Source organism: Lactuca serriola, chromosome 3 (genome assembly GCF_051521515.1).
Source record: "Lactuca serriola cultivar US96UC23 chromosome 3, Lser_US96UC23_V15, whole genome shotgun sequence".
NCBI lineage: Eukaryota > Viridiplantae > Streptophyta > Magnoliopsida > Asterales > Asteraceae > Lactuca > Lactuca serriola.
This window is the reverse complement of record NC_136410.1, coordinates 6,590,406-6,610,358: the sequence shown is the minus strand read 5'-3', so window position 1 is coordinate 6,610,358 and position 19,953 is coordinate 6,590,406. Positions and strand designations below refer to the sequence as shown.

The following is a 19,953-nucleotide window of genomic DNA, read 5'->3' as shown; positions in this document are numbered from 1 at the left end:
CATTGATTATACGAAAATGCATTGGTAACTCGATGTTATAAAACGTGCCTTTGTGTATAATTCAATGAGTGGTAGAACAAACATATGAGTCGAAGTTTATCTGTTCCTTCTAGGATTAGAAGCGATATATGGGCCTCTCGATGATTTTGTTTTGACCTATGTACCAGGACCGGTCAGAACTAAATTGATGTGTTCAGTTGAGTTCTATGTCAAACAAATCGGAAATCGGGAAACAAATGTTGGACAATAAGTAAGACCATGCTCCATGTATTTTTCCGGCTGATATCTTGAATAGAGGATTATATGATCACTTATCTAAAATGGCGCGTTCTAGTTCAACAGAGTTTAAAGAGCTACGATTGCTGATCGGTTCTTGAAGTCATACTTGCAACTATAGTTATTAGCCTTATCCAAGTGGGAGACTGTTGGATATCGTGTCTAAGTCCATAACTATATTTGGTATGTACTTGACCCAACCCGTCATGGTCCATTTGGGTTGCACTTCACCCGAACAATTTATGGATAATCTTTTGAGAATAGTACAAGTTATGATTTATTAATATATTATAAGTTCTAATATATTAATATAAGATCATATTATTTAATTAGTATTGATCTATAATTAATCTAGGATTATTTTAGAGATCAAAGATATTACTAATTAAATATAGGCTTCTATATTTATATAGTGTGAGCTAATGCTCATTTGGAATGGGCTAGGCTTGCATGGAAAGTCCATGGATACTCCATGGAGCTTTAACCCATGGATCTCATGGAAATGAAGAGACATGGGTATTAGGGTTTACATGGATGTAACCCTAATCCACCACACTATATAAAGGAGGCTTTGGTTCTTGAAAACACACTAGTTGAGGTGAGTAAAGCAAGAGGGCCGATTTCAAAATAGTTGTGACTATTCTCTCAAAGTTCCAAGTTTGTGGTGATTTGTGATTTCCATTTGAGGCATTCACACTATCGGTGCTAGGCTCTAAAACTCCAAGTAATCAACTACTACTACAAGGTAAGTATTTCTACTAGCTTTAATTGATTCATGTTCCCCATGTCATGCTAGTTAGGATATGAACCTTGGAAAAATAATTATTTTCATGTATCTTAGACAAACATAGTTCCAAGGTTTATTAGGGTTGCATGTACACTTAGGAAGTGTTAGAATGCTCAAAACCCATCAGAAGTTTCATGACGAGTTGGGTACTCATCTGCATTTCAGCATCGCCTTTCACCCGCAGACGGATGGGCAGAGCGAGCGGACCATCCGAAAGTTAGAGGATATGTTGCGGGCATGTGTTCTGGATTTCGGAGGTAGTTGGGATACCTACCTCCCGTTGGCGGAGTTCTCATATAATAATAGCTACCATGCGAGCATCGACCGTCCTCCCTTCGAGATGTTTTATGGGAGGAGGTACAGGACCCCGATATGTTGCGGAGAGGTTGGCCAGAGGGTCATGGGAAGCACCGAAGTGGTGCTCCAGACGACAGAGCAGATCCAGCAGGCTTCAGATTGCTCAGAGTCGGCAGAAAAGTTATGCCGGCAAGCGCCGTTCAGACTTGGAATTCCAAGTCGGGGATATGGTTCTCCTGAAGGTGTCGCCATGGAAAGGCGTCATCCGATTCAGGAAGCGAGGCAAGTTGGGCCCAAGGTACATCGGGCCATTCAGGGTTGTAGCCCGGGTGGACAAGGTGGTGTATAGGTTGGATCTGCCAGCTGAACTCATCCAGATCCACAACAATTTTCACATCTCTCAGTTGCGGAAGTGTTTGGTAGACGACTCGACAGTGGTACCTTTGGAGGACATTCAAGTCGATGACAGCCTGAATTACATCGAGCGGCCTGTGGCAATCCTCGACAGGAAGTCGAAGGATATAAGGAACAAGAGGGTGGAACTCGTGAAGGTGCAATGGCAGCACCAGAAGGGATCGGAGTGGACTTGGGAGCCGGTGGAAGAGATAATGGAGCACTACCCCGAGCTGTTTCAGGATCGAGCAGTAGACTTCGAGGACGAAGTCTAAAATAAGTGGCGGAGATTTGTAGCACTTGGTTCCTGGTACGTACTCCTTGTGATTAATATTTTAAAAATAGTGCATTTTTCCTTGGACTCAGCGAGTTGCAGGACCAACTCGCCGAGTAGGAGCGGGATAAGATGCGGGGTCTGAACTTTGGACTCGACGAGTAGACCCTGTTTGGGCAAAAACCCTAATCCGGGTGTTTGCACCCTATTTAAACGTTCTAACTTGGCCTCCTTTGTACCTAACACTTCCAGAGAGCTGTAGAAAGAAACCCTAGCCCCCATATTGTTCTTGAGAGTGATTTTGGCTTGGTGAAGAAGGTTTGTAGCTTAGAAGAAGAAGGAAGAGGTTGAAGTGTACAAGGAGGGGAGGTAGATCCGGAATCTACATTGTGGGAAGCTTCCATTCAGGTAGAAAAGTTCTTACCTTTGATCACTAGTTCATTAGATCCCCTTTTGTCCCAAATTAGTGGTTTTCAAGCCCTAAAACCTCAAACTCCATGTATTTATGCTCTATGTTCTAAAAGGACTTCAGATTGGGACCTTACGGACATCTTAGAAGTGTAAAGTCTCTGTGGTTGGAGTTATTGGGGTCCCTATTGAGTATATGACCTCTTAAAGAGCTTGGATTTTCCTTCTTGAGCTTATAAGGCCATGCATGCACGTAAAGTTTGCAACTTTACGTGATAAGCATGCCCTAGGAGCATAGATCTATGGTTTAGAAGCGTTGCATGTCTCAGATTTGGTCTGTATGGGAAGTGGGTCGAAGGGACTCGGCGAGTCCCAAAGTGGAACTCGGCGAGTTCTATGAAGATGGTCTTAGACTCGGCGAGTTGGATGAACAACTCGGCGAGTCCTATGAAGATTGCCTGGAACTCGACGAGTGGTTCTTCAAACTCGGCGAGTCATATGAACTGTCACTGAGTAAGAAGGGTTTAAGTGTTGAAGGTCCAACCCTTCGTATCTGCACGCGGAATTAGTAATCTAACGTGTAGCAATAGTCCCAGAACCCCAAATCCTCTTAAGGGATGCTCTGATGAGGATTTGGAAGCGAGTAGGGGATCTGCTCGTGGGGACTCGACGAGTTGTTCTTGGACTCGGCGAGTCAGATCGCGAGTCGGTTCTATAGTCCCGAGTAGTAAGTTAAGGGTGACTCAGTGAGTGGGAAGGGGGACTTGGCGAGTAGGACCGGGTTAGTAGGAGAAGGACTCGGCGAGTCTGTGCCATGACTCGGCGAGTCCAGTCAACTGGAAGTTGACTTTGACCAAGGAGTTGACCTTGGACCAAGGGTGGGTCAGTTAATTGACCTAAGGGTATTTATGAGTGGCTAATCTATGTTTATGGATTTGTAGCCGGAGGATTGCCGGTGCAGCATCTAGACGTCTAGCAATCAGACTTTCGGTAGCTACTTTTCGAGGTGAGTTTCCTTCCAGTAGCAACGGGTCTAAGGCACCAAGGCCGGCCCGTATAGACGATATGTTAGTGTCGGAGTGTGGGTAGAGCCCGTATCTCATAGTTGAGTTTGATTATGATATATGTCAGTATGATAGAATTGTTTATACTCGTTGTCTGTGTGATACTTGTATGTTATGGTTGAGCAGTTGAGTGTGGGCGAGGCCCGTATCTCTCTGATAGTGGAGTGTGGGCGAGGCCCATATCTCTCAGATAGCAGAGTGTGGGCGTGGCCCGTATCTCTCAGATAGCGGAGTGTGGGCGAGGCCCGTATCTCCCAGATAACGGAGTGTGGGCGAGGCCCGTATCTTCATGAGTGTGGGCGAGGCCTATGCAGATATTTCATTTTAAAATATATGATTATTAAATGCAATAATAACATAAACAATAATAAAAATGCAAATACAAATATTTAATAAATAATTTATATATTTACGCTAAAAAACAATAACATATTATAACAATTTTTCAACTTAAACGACAACTATATAAACAATTTTCCAAGTAATACGACAAATATAGAAACAATTTTTATCTTTCTAATTATATAAAATAACATTTTCTAACCATACTATATATTTTTTTCTACTAAAACAACAAATATATACAAATTTTCAAGTTATACGACAAATATACAAACGACTATTGTACACATATTATAAATTTTTCTAACCATACTATAAAATTTTTGATACTTCACCAACAAATATATACAAATTTTCAACTTATACAAAAAATATACAAACGACTATTCTACACATATTGTAAACATTATTTTAACCATTTTTCAATTTTTAAAACAATTATACGATAAGAATATACAATTTTTTAAGTTATACAACAACTATACAAACGACAAATAACATATTCTAACTAGGCTATATCAATTTATCAACTTAAACCACTAACCAAAACATATTGTAAACATTATTCTAACAATTTATTTAACTAATAACTTAAAAAAATTAGCATATTCTAACCATTTTACTAAATATACAACTACCCGATGCACACTCTACGCAGTCTCTACTTGTACATTCATACAACCACTAACAAAATAACATTTAAACTTCAAGTTTACTAATAACAAATATTAAAACTATCAGATACAACAAAATTACCTTATCACAAACAATATAATTTCATTTTTTTTACACTAACAATAAATAATAAAATAATAAAGACATATACTAAATAAATGTTAATTAAAAAATAAAAAGAGTTAAAATCTAACCATATTTGTGAGATTGTTGAAATAATCTTCCATTTTATTCAAAAAATTGTCAAAATGAATCCCCGAGAGAGAGATAATTTTTCTATATTGAATAGTGAAAAATGAAGAAAAAAAAACGCTTTTATAGAATTTTCTCACGAAAATCGCAGATGAACAATATAAATCGTAGATGGAAAGCCAAAATCGCAGATGAGGGTTTTCCATCTACGAATTTAATGGTTATTTTTGCAATTTCTGTTTTTTTTGGCTAAATTTGTAAGGTAATTAATGTATTTGGCCAATTTTGTAATTTTCTCTTGATTGTATCGACTACTCAAGATGGAGTTGATGTTATTTATAAAAAAAATGTTACATTTTAACTGATTCATTTTCAACTAAAATGCAATATTTAAATGCACCATGTATGTTTATTAGGACATTACATTAATTCATTAAAACATTTATACTAAATATTTTATCTAAAGATGAAATTTGAGAACCGAATATAAGATCATATTGAGTTGATTGCGAAGTCGATTTATTTTTTTTCTTTTATACATTAAGTTAATAAAATCTTATACTGAAAATTGAATATACAATTGTTCTTTTCTTCTGTAATTTGCCTTTAATCAATCAATTATATTTTATTTTTAATTCGAAGTTCTTTTTCTTTTGCACATAGACAACAAACAATACAATAAAATAAATAAATAAATAAATAACATTCTAAATAAGTATCAGCATTGACCATTGGCTAAAAGATTTGACCAATATCGCAATAAATGACACCGTTATTCTAAATATTTTTATTTTATTAAATGGAAACTAAAAAGTTACATCGCCTCGCCTCCAAGGCTCCAACGGTCAAAAAAAACCCTTAACGACTGAGCGTTCCTCTCTCTCCGTCACTCCCTCGTAACGCTCGCTTTCATCTCCGGCAAGAACTTCACCAGTTCACCGGCTCAAACGAAAACATCCTCCGCCTGGACATCACAGTGACGTTCAGTTTCTTCTCCCACGTCGAGAATTTCACAGACAACATCTGGATTACGTGCTTGAAATTTGAATGGCCAACTGTTTTCCCACCGACTTCGTATCACCGCCTGCCTCTGTCAAACGAAACAGCCCAGAGTTTTTAGAGGTAATTTTTCCTATTATTTTAGTTAATTTTGAGTGTGATACAATCGATAGTCGAATACAGATCATGATCTAAATACCCAGTGTTGTTGAAATAGTTTATGGGAATGGTCTGTTTAATTCGTGTTTTTATGTGATTTTAGTATATTTGCTAGATAGCCGTTTGGGTCACGCTAATTCCCCCAATTTTTTTTTGTGATTCTGGAAAATCTTCACAAAATTTACTCAACAAAGAAGAGTCACACAGAGTGGGAAGCAGGGAGGAAGGAAGTCGACGGCCATGGGAGTATCAAGCGATTCCATTCTTGTTGCTATGGAAACAACAGGTAAGTTCTTCCTAATCTCTTACTTCATTATGATTATGATGAATTGGATTGTGGAATACCCATTCATAATTGGAACTATCTGTTAAATACCAGCCTTTATATCTTGAAATGATTTGTTGAAAAGGTTTGATTGTTTTATGTTTCCCCACAATATTCTTGATGAGATTCCAGAATTTAGGGTTTAGGAAGTTCCTGTTAGGGATTTAATGCGAAAAAATATCTAGAGCTCCTTCGTTATATCTTTATTTCAATACACATTTTGTTTAATTGATTTCATTTATCGTGTCATATTCTGGTAAGGGGATATAATACAGAAATCATTGAAGTTCCTGAATAATGGATTTCTTAACATCATTTAAATTAGAGATTTACCTTTTTGATGCGCCATTGATTTCTTAGAATATTAATTTGTTTGTTAGCAGATTAGGATTCGGTGATTTTGTTAAATTGATTTTAGGGATAATGGAAAGAATCTTAACATATATTTCTTTCAATTAATGGATTTGTTTAAAAGTCATTTGGGCGGTTGGGCCCTTTTTGAGAACAGTTTAATCTTCATTTTATTTTACAATTTTACTGAGCTTGGTTTATTGCAAGAGTTTTCTGTTGATTTAATTTTGCACCTTCTTGACGACCTTATGGAATACTTTTTTTTTTCTTCACAAATTTTTCGAGTTTAATTTGGAAATTCAAAAGAACATTGGCATCTACGGGAAGCTGCTGAAATGACTTTAGAACTTCTTAAGAACTTGATTATTTATTATTATTATTATTATTATTATAATTATTTTGTTTTTTTAGTTTTTTCATTCTACTCAACCAGATTGTTTTATACCAAATTTGATGATTTTCTTTTTAAAAAGTTTGACTCCATTGTTCATTAGTTTGTTCTTTGTGTTGTGAAAGTACACAAGGGCGTGGGTAAATCCATTTCAAATTTAGCTTAATTATTAAGAACATAATGAATTTAATGGCTATGACTTTCTTTTCTTTATTGTTTTTTACCATTCGAAGATTTTTTTTTGAATATTAAAGTTGTTGATTTTTAACAAGTTTTGTTATTTTTATTAACATTTTCATTTTAACGAGTTCAAACTTCTTAGTCATTAGTTGGTTTTTTAGCCCTAGGCTTCAATGCTTTTTATTTATGTTTTTTATTCTGATTAATATTTTCATTTTAACAACTCTAAACTCGTTAGTCATTAGTTTGTTCTTTTGGTTGCTAAAATATAAGAGGGTGGGGGTAATAAGTTCCAGAATTAAGCTTAATAAGCTAGAACATGATGATTCTAACGGTTAAGACTTTGTTTTGTTATAATTATGTATTTTTTAATGATTCTGAGCTTTTTTTGTTTTAATATTTGGTTTACATTCCCAATGCTCTATAGCTTTTTTTCATTCTGACTAAACATGTTGATTTTTACCATGTTTTCTTATTTTTGTCAGAATTTTCATTTTAAAAAGTCTAAACCTATTAGTCATCACTTTGTTTTTTTGGTTGCGAAAAATACAAGAAGGCGAGGGTAATCAGATTCAGAATTGAGCTTAAAAAACAAAAAGATGATGACTATAACGACTTAGACTTTGTTTTCTTTATTTGGTAGTTAGTTTTTTATAATTTTGAATTTTTTCGTTTTTCGATTTTGAGATTTTTTAATATTTAGTTTGTTAGCCCCAGGCTTATATGTTTTATTGTTTTTCGATTTTTGATTTTGAGTTTTTTTTAATGTTTTGTTTGTTAACCCAAGGCTTAAATGTTTTTTTTTTATTTTAAGTATTATTATTTTGATTAATATTTTCATTTTAACAAGTCTAAATCCGTTAGTCATTAGTTTGTTCTTTTGGTTGCGAATATAAAAGAGGGTGGGGGTAATAAGTTCGAGAATTGAGCTTAACAAGCAAGAACATGATGATTCTAACGGTTAAGATTTTGTTTCATATAATTATGTATTCTTTTTACGACTCTCAGCTTTTTTTTGTTTTAATATTTGGTTTACATGCCCAAGGCTTTATAGCTTTTTTTCATGTTGATTTTTACCATGTTTTCCTATTTTTGTTAGAATTTTCATTTTAAAGAGTCTAAACCTATTAGTCATCACTTTGTTTTGTTGGTTGTGAAAATACAAGAGGGCGAGGGTAATCAGATTCAAAATTGAGCTTAAAAAACAAAAATATGATGACCATAACACCTAAGACTTTGTTTTCTTTATTTTGTAGTTAGTTTTTTTATAATTTTAAATTCTTTTGTTTTTCAATATTGAGATTTTTTTAATATTTGGTTTGTTAGCCCAAGGCTTAAATGTTTTTTTTAAGTATTATTATTTTGATTAATATTTTCATTTTAACAAGTCTAAACCCATTAGTCATTAGTTTGTTCTTTTGGTTGCTAAAATATAATAGGGTGGGGATAATAAGTTCCAGAATTGAGCTTAACAAACAAGAACATGATGATTCTAACGGTTAAGACTTTGTTTCTTATGATTATGTATTCTCTTAATGATTATGAGCTTTTTTTGTTTTAATATTTGGTTTACATGCCCAACGCTTTATACCTTTTTTTCATTTTGATTAAACATGTTGATTTTTATCAAGTTTTTCTATTTTTGTAAGAATTTTCATTTTAAAGAGTCTAAACCCGTTAGTCATAACTTTGCTTTTTTGGTTGCGAAAATACAAGAGGGCGAGGGTAATCAGATTCAGAATTGAGCTTAACAAACAAAAACATGATGATTATAATGGCTAAGACTTTGTTTTCTTTATTTTGTAGTTAGTTTTTTATGATTTTAAATTCTTTTGCTTTTCGATTTTGAGATTTGTTTAATGTTTGGTTTGTTAACCCAAGGCTTAATTAAATCTTTTTTTTGTAAGTATTATTATTCTGATTAATATTTTCATTTTAACAAGTCTAAACCCGTTAGTCGTTAGTTTCTTCTATCGGTTAAGACTTTGTTTTGTTATAATTATGTATTATTTTAAAGATTCTGAGCTTTTTTCATTTTAATATTTGGTTTACATGTCTAACGCTTTATAGCTTTTTCCCATTTTTATTAAACATGTTGATTTTAACAATGTTTTCCTATTTTTGTTAGAATTTTCATTTTAAAGAGTCTAAACCTGTTAGTCATCACTTTGTTTAATTGGTTGGGAAAACTACAAGATGGTGAGGTTAATCAATTTCAGAATTGAGCTTAACAAACAAAAACATGATGACTATAACGGCTAAGACTTTATTTTCTTTATTTTGTAGTTAGTCTTTTATAATTTTAAAATCTTTTGTTTTTCGATTTTGAGATTTTTTTAATATTTGGTTTGTTAGCCCAAGGCATAAATGCTTTTTTTTTTTCAAGTTTTATTATTTTGATTAATATTTACATTTTAACAAGTCTAAACCCGTTTGTCATTAGTTTGTTCTTTTGGTTGCCAAAATATAAGAGGGTGGGGGTAATAAGTTCCAGAATTAAGCTTAATAAGCTAGAACATGATGATTCTAACGGTTAAGACTTTGTTTTGTTATAATTATGTATTTTTTAATGATTCTGAGCTTTTTTTGTTTTAATATTTGGTTTGCATGACCAACGCTTTATAGCTTTTTTTCATTTTGATTAAACATGTTGATTTTTACCATGTTTTCCTATTTTTGTTAGAATTTTCATTTAAAAGAGTCTAAACCTGTTAGTCATCACTTTGTTTTTTTAGTTACGAAAATACAAGAGGGCGAGGGTAACCAGATTCAAAATTGAGCTTAAGAAACAAAAACATGATGACCATAACGTCTAAGGCTTTGTTTTCTTTATTTTGTAGTTAGTTTCTTATAATTTTGAAATCTTTTGCTTTTCCATTTTGAGATTTTTTTAATATTTGGTTTCTTAGCCCAGGCTTAAATGTTTTTTTAACATGTCTAAATCCGTTAGTCATTAGTTTGTTCTTTTGGTTGCTAAAATATAATAGGGTGGGGGTAATAAGTTCCAGAATTGAGCTTAACAAGCAAGAACATGATGATTCAAACGGTTAAGGCTTTGTTTCTTATAATTATGTATTATTTGAATGATTCTGAGCTTTTTTTTGTTTTAATATTTGGTTTACCTGCCCAACGCTTTATACCTTTTTTCATATTGATTAAACATGTTGATTTTTACTAGTGTTTTTTTCATATTGATTAAACATGTTGAATGATTCTGAGCTTTTTTTGTTTTAATATTTGGTGAATTGTTTCAAGGCTATAACAAGTGTTTGGGTACCATATGAACTCCTTTGGGGAGTTTACGGCCCAGAGACCATATTCCCTTGGAGTTTACGGCCGTAAACTCCCTTGGGAGGGTGATTATGGTGTTTTCTAGTCTCTAAATTAACTAGGAACTAAACTAGGCTTTTGTACTTGTCTTTAGAAGAGTTTATGGCACATTTGGTACCATTTTATGGAGTTTACGGCCCTGGAACCTTTTGGGCCGTAAACTCCCTCACTCATGGAGTTCTAAGTGTTTTAACTAGTCCATAACTCATTTAGGTACATGCCCAAATTTGTCTCTTGGCTTAAGGAAGGATTTAGGGTGTCATTTGACCCCTTTTTAGGTGTTTACGGCCCAAGAGTTTGTCTTGGCCGTAAACTCCTTTTTCCTTGTGATTTCTTATGTTTGCTAGGCTATAAACACTTTAGGGTACTTGTCCTAATTTGATCTAAGCCTTAGGAAGTGTTTCAAAGCATTTTGGCACTTAAAACTTGGAGTTTACGGCCTAAGAAGCTCCTTGGCCGTAAACTCCCTTCTAGCCATGATTCCTAATTGTTTTGTGGTATAAGGCATGAATTGGAGGCCCCTAGTTCGAGTTCTAAAGCTTTGAGGGTCATTGGAACCCTTTAGGAACTTAAAATGGAGTTTACTCCCCAAGAACGTTCTTGGGTGGTAAACTCCCGGATCTCACATATTTGGCATGTAATCTATGTTATTAAGCTTATAACAAGTATTATAAAACAACTAGAGAAGTATACTCACAATTTGGGATAAAAACCCGAAGATCCGTGAGAGAGAAGTTGGCTTTTCTCTAATTGGAATTCAACTAATGAACCAATTTGGTTCCGAATTCTATTTATAGTCCCAAGATATTTTTGGCAGAAAATATTTTTATTCCTGGAACGAACTCTAATGTCCTAGAGTCTTGGAATAACAGTGTTGCACAAAACCCTAGTGTATCCACTCTCCTAATATTTCCTTAAGTGTAAAAATCCTGAAAACTGCCAAACTTATACTCGAAATCTGAGTTTTCACTGTAACTGTTCTACACCTATTGGCTTGATATGGTTTGTTCAGAATGGAAATTTCGGGTTGTCACATCATCCCCCTGTTGAAGGGAATTTCGTCCCGAAATTAGAATTTAGGCAAGGAAGTATGCACGAATGATCGAGTCGTGAGGAGGAAACTTCCTAATTGATTTGTTCTAGCGTACCTAAGTGAAATCGGGTTCTCGGTTGGCATTCCAACGAACCTTCACTAACTGGCGACAGGGTTGCTTCGTCCGCTTGACCTCTCGGTCGAGGGTCACTACGGTTCTAATACGAAGGCGAGGATCTTGACGAGTGGACTTACAAGAGTCCTGACGAAAAGGTATGGTTTCACGATCGAGATGCGAAGAGTAGGATGTACGTTATTGAGTTAGCGGAGTAGGTGTAGTTTGTGTGAGGCGCAGGACCGATTCTGATAAGAATCTCGGAGGTCCTGTCTATCTTGGATTTAGCTTTCCACGCTTTACGAAGCGTATTAAGCCATTCCCAGAGTGAGTTATCCTAAAGAACTTGGTCACTCAGTTGGAATTTCAAAGGTTCCTTTTATGCTTAACTTCCCAGTCAAAGGCCACCCCTTGCTGGGTCAAAGTCGTACGGGTTCCTGTAGCTTGCGAGGAGTTCTGAATGAACTAAGGCGGTAGGTCGGTAAGACCTAGAATTTGGCGAAAGACTGCCGGCGTCTCTGGTGTCGATAAATTCTCAGCGGTTTTGACAAATTGAAAGAGTGCTCATAATTTCTCACATTACTAACAGTGTGTCATAGAAATTTGACTCTTCAATTTCAAAACTCGTGTCTAGAGAACTTCGCTAAAGTTCCTCTGTAGGAAATGTTTCCCTGGGTTTTCTTCTTACTACGAGGGTAGATAAGTAAGTCATTACATGGAGAAATGACGAACTGGTCCAAGTAAGAAAGACGTACCCCACTGATTTAGCTCATGAAAGCTATGGGCGTATTCGTCCTATCCGAAGGGTATCCCTACGGACTCGAAGTGTCCGCATCGAGTTCGGAAGATAGTCTTCCGGACATCCTTCCTAACACTCGAACTTGTGATATTCGGATCTTAGATCCATTTCTAAAAGTAATTTTTTTCCTTGCGTTTGCTCAACCATTTCATCTATGTGAGGCAGAGATAACGATTTCTATGAAAATCTTGATGGAGTCCCCGAAATCCGAGGCACATACGATGCAATCCGTCGATCTCTGGGAGAATAAGACTGGGGTTCTCTAGGGTGAGAAGCCTAGTCTTCTAATTCTGTTTCTGTGTGGTTCGCTAAGTTGTCTGTATTGTTTTTGTGTCTCCATAGGTGTTTAAGCTGTAGGGCGATCTATGTTGGTTCACCTGACGATGCGATTACTCGTATACTTAGGCAGTTCTCCGTCCTGAAGTTCATATTAGAATTCATACATGTTTTCACAATCCCAATCTCGTGTATACGAGTCGTATATAACTAAGATTGAAAAGGTAGTCGAATAACTGATTCTTCTTTAAGCTCACATCCCATCGGGGAAAAAGAAGTTAAAGTGGAATCATCAATTCTAAACCTGTAGAACCTTGATTATATATCACTCTTATGCATACATTCTTCAGTGATAGATCAATCATATAAATCCTTGGATTGAACTTGACGTACTGCACGAGTGGTACTTCAGGGGTTTCTTCGGAAACAAAAAGAACTAAGAGGTACTCCATGCATGAGTACTTCGGTGTTCTGATATGACGGCTTTGCTGGAAAAGCAATCTAGATGAAAGAGATGTACGTATGAAGTTGAATGTTTCTTGATGACGACATGATTCTGTTAGCACGAATGATAAGGATTTTGTGAGCGATTCTGGTTGACCCTAGATGTACTTCGATTGCTCAAGAAAAGAGTAAGAGTATGTTCTCGAAAGTTTAACCTACACCCCTATGATGCAGTACTAGTACGGATTGGAAGTATGATCGTGAAGGTTTGACCTACATCCCTATGATGCGGTCCTAGTAATGAGTAGAAGTAAGTTCGTAGAATGGTCTCAAGACGTTTGTCGTTCAAGCCGAGGTATCGTGGGTTGGTGAATAACGAGATCCAACCACTGAAAGAGACATGGAAATGTCTCTGGAGCTAAATTACTATAGTCCAATGACTTGACTAAAGCATGTTTCAGATAGACCCCAATGAAAGTATGATAAGAGTACTTGAATGAAGAATGACACAAAAGTTAGCCGGCTGTCAATATCTTTGATATTCACGATGTAAAGATTCTGGAAAATGACCTTGTAAAGGTCTTACATCATATCCACAGAAGATATTTCCTGACAGCATAAAGACCTAACCTAAAGTACTTACAGTACCAGGTAATTTCATAGAAAATGCCACATCGGGCAAGGACAGAAAACGACTACTTTCTAACAAGGGAAGCAAAGTAAAGAGTCTACTACTGACGACGGTCACCCCTCTAGTGAACTCTCAGTTCAGCCATTTTACGTTCTACATCAAGTAGGTGTCTTTCGTACACCCTCTGATGTACTCGGAGCTCTATGACTTCGGCTCGTGATTCAGCTAGTGCTTGCAACAGGGTTTCATGGTTTCTCTCTGATATCTCGTGATCATCTTCTAGACGAATGGTGTGGAAGGTATGCATTCTCGCATTGGCGACAACTTTGGTAGTCTGATGTAGGGCTGTCTTGCCTTGAATCTCATTTCGGCCACTCTGCGGACCAAGATTGGCAAGACTCTATCTGCTGAGCCCCCATTGCTCAAGTCGTAAAAGCTTCGATCGCCATTAAATGGCATGGGCTGATCTTGTCCTTGGCTCCATGTTTCCAAGCATTCCACTCACTCAGGGTCGGGCCATGAAAAGCCGGACAAGGGTTAGGAATTGGAAAGGGAGCTGCCCGGGGTAGGTTCTCAACCTCTGGTTCGGAGTTAGCATCATACGAAAGGTCTTCATCATGGTGATCATTCAAGGGGATAGGATGATCATTCTCTGGTTCTTCTCCAAACCAACCAGCTAAGACTTCATTCGGAAGATACTGGTTGTCGAGGGGATGGAGTCCAACTATGTTTTCTATGCGAGAATTTAGGGTAAGAGAATAATTATTAGACGAACTATCTAGATAATTATTTAGAAAACCTTCATTAGTTACATCGCTATTTGTGAAGTGCATACCAGCTATGTGTAATCTAAACAGGATAGACCTTCGAATAAGTGACCTTAATTCCAAATTCACACAGAATAGGGGTAAGGCAAAATTATCACAGATTCTAAGTCTATAACATCCTAATTACATATAGCCTTAGTGTATCCACTTAGCAACTATCAACTTAGTAATGAAGATCCCGTTTTAGTTCTCAAGTATAAAGTACTTATAGTAACACCAAATACTCCTATATTATTTTAATTTTAATGTTATGTTCTGTTGTTCTCATTGTGGTAGGGTTGGTAAGATTTTAGCATTGTTGCAACCACACAATTAAACTTAGGCACATGCTAGTCAACCCTCGGATAATATAGGTAATCAGGCTATATCTTCCCATTTTTGACCATATGTCTCTAAGCCCACTTGTGTTGCCCAACAATCGTAATTCTTTTGTACTGTCCTAGTGACACTGATTTTAGTATGAATGCAGCACGTATACTTACTTAAATATTTTATTATTTAAAGTATAAACTCTTGGTCAGAGTATTTTTAATCCCTTATGTATTTATAGTTAGTGTATCTTTTATGGGTTGATATACTTAATTCACTATAAACAATGCTCTGATACCAATCTGTCACACCCCAAAACCAAGAACGGCAGAAACGTTCTGGGGCGGAGGACGTCATGTACAGTATCACAACAATGTAAAGTAGTAAACAAGCAACAACATCATCCATTGCATTAATAATAGAATTAGTATACAAGTATGTTCTATCAAATTTTGATAAACACTAAAGCATAAATCAAAATGAAAGATGGGTCTTGAACAAGCTCCATCTTCCTTTTTCCTTGCATCGGTACCTGTCTATGATGACCTGAGGATACAAGTAATTTTGAAAGCAAGTATCAGCTTTGAAGCTGGTGAGATCATAAGTATTTAGTGTCTTAATTTGTATGTAAGAATTTGTATATGAACTGTAAGTATGAAGATGTTTGTAAAACAACTGTAAACGTTTGAAAAACCCTAGAAATCCCTATGATTCCTACTATTATAACAGGGAGTCTTCTACCAAGACTTAACTGATCTCTATGTAGTCTTCTACCAAGACTTAACTATTCTATATGTTCGTTTCTTGTAAAAGAGTGTAATTTTCCCAAGTGTAACTATTATTAACAAAATATAGTTTTACATCTACAATTTAAGTGAAAGGATCACTAAATATATGTACAGGGAAAATTAATGTAGTACTAAAACGTAGCTCTATAAGAACTACTGCTGTACTAACTACCTTAAACCGGATTTATATTAAGGAAACATGTGATAAGTTGCACCATACTATAGACTGGTAACATCGACAACGTATAGTCGAAAATAAGGTATGACGTTTGGCACCCGCAGACCTGCCGGTCCTGCTGTAGCTAGCAGCAAGGTGTAGGATAGTCAATCCAGTATAGATCTATACGCAAACTCACGCTCTCCCTTCAAGAGACTCTGGCTACAACCCGGGTCATGACAATTAAGGCATTATCCCATACAGTGGATCACAATTTTATTAACGTATTAATGTAAGTGTAATGTACGGAAATGTTCTACGTGTGCTATCTGTAATGTGTGTTCTCTCTATCTAGCAAGTATAGTAATGTACTATAATGTTCTAGAAAGTATTGACTCATGAATGAACTGACTCATTGTATGATATCGCGTTCTAGTAATTGTTCTAGTATCTTCCTAAACTACCCATATGGTAGTTTACTAGTAATCTAACTGGTACCTATGGACATGAATGTATACCCTTGCTACTCAAGGGCATGGGATGAACTGGAAGGACCTTTTATGACTATATATGTACACATGATATATAACTAATATTTAAACGACCTTCAGACGAGTACCCGATATCCCACTAGACCACATCTCAAGCGCGAAAAGGAAATAGGGTGGATAGCCTTCCTAAGTCTTTTAAACATTTCTTATATAACTATACATATAGAGGCATGCAATTTATAATATAAAAGCATAAATAAGTTTTGTAAAACATTTGAACATAAATATTATCTTAAGAAAAGATCGACTTGATGTCAATCTATAAAACAGTTTGAAGGCATGGGTTTGATAAAACAGTTTAGTATAAAGAAACATTTGTTTGAAACACAATTTTAAATAAGTTTGAAATGTGATATACAGAGTAAAATATACAGTGTAATAAGGAGTTTAAAACATATAAAATGTTTATAAAAATCATTTGAAAGAAACTGTTTGGTAAAACGGCTAATGAGTAGCCAAATCATTTGAATGTTGTATATTAATCACATATGATTGATGTAATAACTAGCATAATTCTACTTATTAATCACATTTTATTGATATAATAACTAGCCTGATTCTACTTGTATCCCCCCCCCCCCCCATAAAACATTTAAAAATAGTTTAAAACATTAGTTAAGGGGTATGAACTCACCTGTAGTAAGTGACTGGAATTGAAGGACTGTTATCGTACGGAAGGATCGGACAAGTGCTTAGTGTCAAGTGAAGACTTAGACACACACAATGATCCTAATTACATATGAAAACATATGTATATAAATAATTAGTGATTAAAACACTAATTATACAAGTAATAACATTTAAGCGCGAGGAAAACAATTTTGGTCAAGTGCTAGGAGGCTAATGGGTTGCAACAAAGGAGTGAAATGCCCCTAATGGGAGTTTAAGGTCTAATGACCATATTCTTTGGAGTTTACGGCCCAGGGGAGTAAACTCCTGGCCGTAAACTCTCAACCAAGTGCCTAAACGGAGATTAGAATTATTACAACTCTAGTGGTGAATTGTTTCAAGGCTATAACAAGTGTTTGGGTACCATATGAACTCCTTTGGGGAGTTTACGGACCAGAGACCATATTCCCTTGGAGTTTACGGCCGTAAACTCCCTTGGGAGGGTGATTATGGTGTTTTCTAGTCTCTAAATTAACTAGGAACTTAACTAGGCTTTTGTACTTGTCTTTAGAAGAGTTTATGGTACATTTGGCACCATTTTATGGAGTTTACGGCCATGGAACCTTTTGGGCCGTAAACTCCCTCACTCATGGAGTTCTAAGTGTTTTAACTAGTCCATAACTCATTTAGGTACATGCCCAAATTTGTCTCTTGGCTTAAGGAAGGATTTAGGGTGTCATTTGACCCCTTTTTAGGTGTTTACGGCCCAAGAGTTTGTCTTGGCCGTAAACTCCTTTTTCCTTGTGATTTCTTATGTTTGCTAGGCTATAAACACTTTAGGGTACTTGTCCTAATTTGATCTAAGCCTTAGGAAGTGTTTCAAAGCATTTTGGCACTTAAAACTTGGAGTTTACGGCCTAAGAAGCTCCTTGGCCGTAAACTCCCTTCTAGCCATGATTCCTAATTGTTTTGTGGTATAAGGCATGAATTGGAGGCCCTTAGTTCGAGTTCTAAAGCTTTGAGGGTCATTGGAACCCTTTAGGACCTTAAAATGGAGTTTACTCCCCAAGAACGTTCTTGGGCGGTAAACTCCCGGATCTCACATATTTGGCATGTAATCTATGTTATTAAGCTTATAACAAGTATTATAAAACAACTAGAGAAGTATACTCACAATTTGGGATAAAAACCCGAAGATCCGTGAGAGAGAAGTTGGCTTTTCTCTAATTGGAATTCAACTAATGAACCAATTTGGTTCCGAATTCTATTTATAGTCCTGAGATATTTTTGGCAGAAAATATTTTTATTCCTGGAACGAACTCTAATGTCCTAGAGTCTTGGAATAACAATGTTGCACAAAACCCTAGTGCATCCACTCTCCTAATATTTCCTTAAGTGTAAAAATCCTGAAAAGTGCCAAACTTATACTCAAAATCTGAGTTTTCACTGTAATTGTTCTACATCTATTGGCTTGATATGGTTTGTTCAGAATGGAAATTTCGGGTTGTCACATACTGTCAAAAGCTTATGAACCCACCAACCTTTGTGTTGATACTTTTCAAAACTACTTGTATACTCAGGAATTCAGTGATACAGGAAATCAACAACGTTTTGAGGATGGTATGATAAATCGTCAAACAGTTCATTTTGTATCATAATGTAATTGATTCGAATCATGTAAACATATACTTTGGTGTAACTTTTTCAATTATATTTACGATGGTTGTATTTACTTTGAGCACTATTATACTCATTGTTGTGATACTCTACATGAAGTCCTCCACCCCCGGACGTTTCCGCCATCCTTGGTTTGGGGGTGTGACAGATTGGTATCAGAGCAGTGTTTATAGTGAACTCAGTATATCGAACCACATAAGATATACAAACTATAAATGCATTGGGACTAAAGTCTCTGATTTAAAGTTTTCAAAACAATTATACTTTTAGAAATAAATGATTTTCTATTAAAAGTATACACGCATGCATACATACTAAGGTCAGCATCATTCTAGAACAAAAGAAAAGTAATGATTGTTGAATATCACAGGTAAGCTCGGGGATGTATGGTTAGTCTTGGGAGTGGCATAGCCTGATCAACTATGCTGGTCCGAGGAGTGATTAGCACATGCCCCAGAATGGTTGTGATATGGCAACAAGTCTAAATACTTACCAACACTACCACAATGAGAACATTAGAACCAAGCATAAAACTGAAAATACTATAGGAGTATTTTGTAATATCATAACTTATATGAAACTAAATAGATCCTTAATAATAGGTCTATAGTCCCTAAGTGGATACCCTAAGGTATTATATAACTTAGAAATCATAGACTTAGAATTTGTGGTCATTGCCTTACTTCCTTTTCCTTGTTTGGATGTGGATCTAGGGTAGGATCACTTATTCGAAGGTCTATCATATCTTGTTATATGTAATTAGTATGCACTATGTCATTATAGAAGTAACTAATAAGGATCACCCCTATAAGTAATTAATTATAGAGTTAGACGTCTAGTAATTATCTCTTCCACTCCTATTCTCGCACGTACAACATAGTAAGATCCTACTTACCGGACGACCCCTACTTTCCCAATTTGAACTCGAGAAATGGTGAATGGTTATGAGAAGAATCAGAAGCGGAACCGGAGGTAATCAATCCTCCATGCATAGCAAGGGTTTCCGCGAACCGTTTCGACTACATCGAACCTGTGCCCCATTGGGCAATCGTGATCGAGGGTTGAATGTCGACAGCAATGACAACAACCACCATGTGGAGACCAACGAGGGTGCTATGACCTCAACCACGGGGGAACGACTGACACAGCCCTCCCGGCGAAGACCCGGTGGATTGCGAACATCGGGGATTAAAGCAGGTAGACTACAACCTGAGTTCGGAAACTGCGTGCTACTACAGACCCTACTGTCTCACTTACCCGAGACTCGGAAAGAGACTACTATTTCGGAGACCAA

At 36.1% G+C, this 19,953-nt stretch overlaps 1 long non-coding RNA gene across 1 annotated transcript; it reads left to right on the top strand.

Moving 5' to 3' along the window:
- The first annotated feature begins 5,558 nt into the window (after positions 1 to 5,558).
- LOC145094249 (uncharacterized) lies at positions 5,559 to 18,696 on the top strand. Its single transcript, XR_013703241.1, has 3 exons — positions 5,559 to 5,830; positions 5,970 to 6,152; positions 18,563 to 18,696. It is a non-coding gene; the product is annotated as an uncharacterized LOC145094249 (long non-coding RNA).
- Positions 18,697 to 19,953: the final 1,257 nt, after the last annotated feature.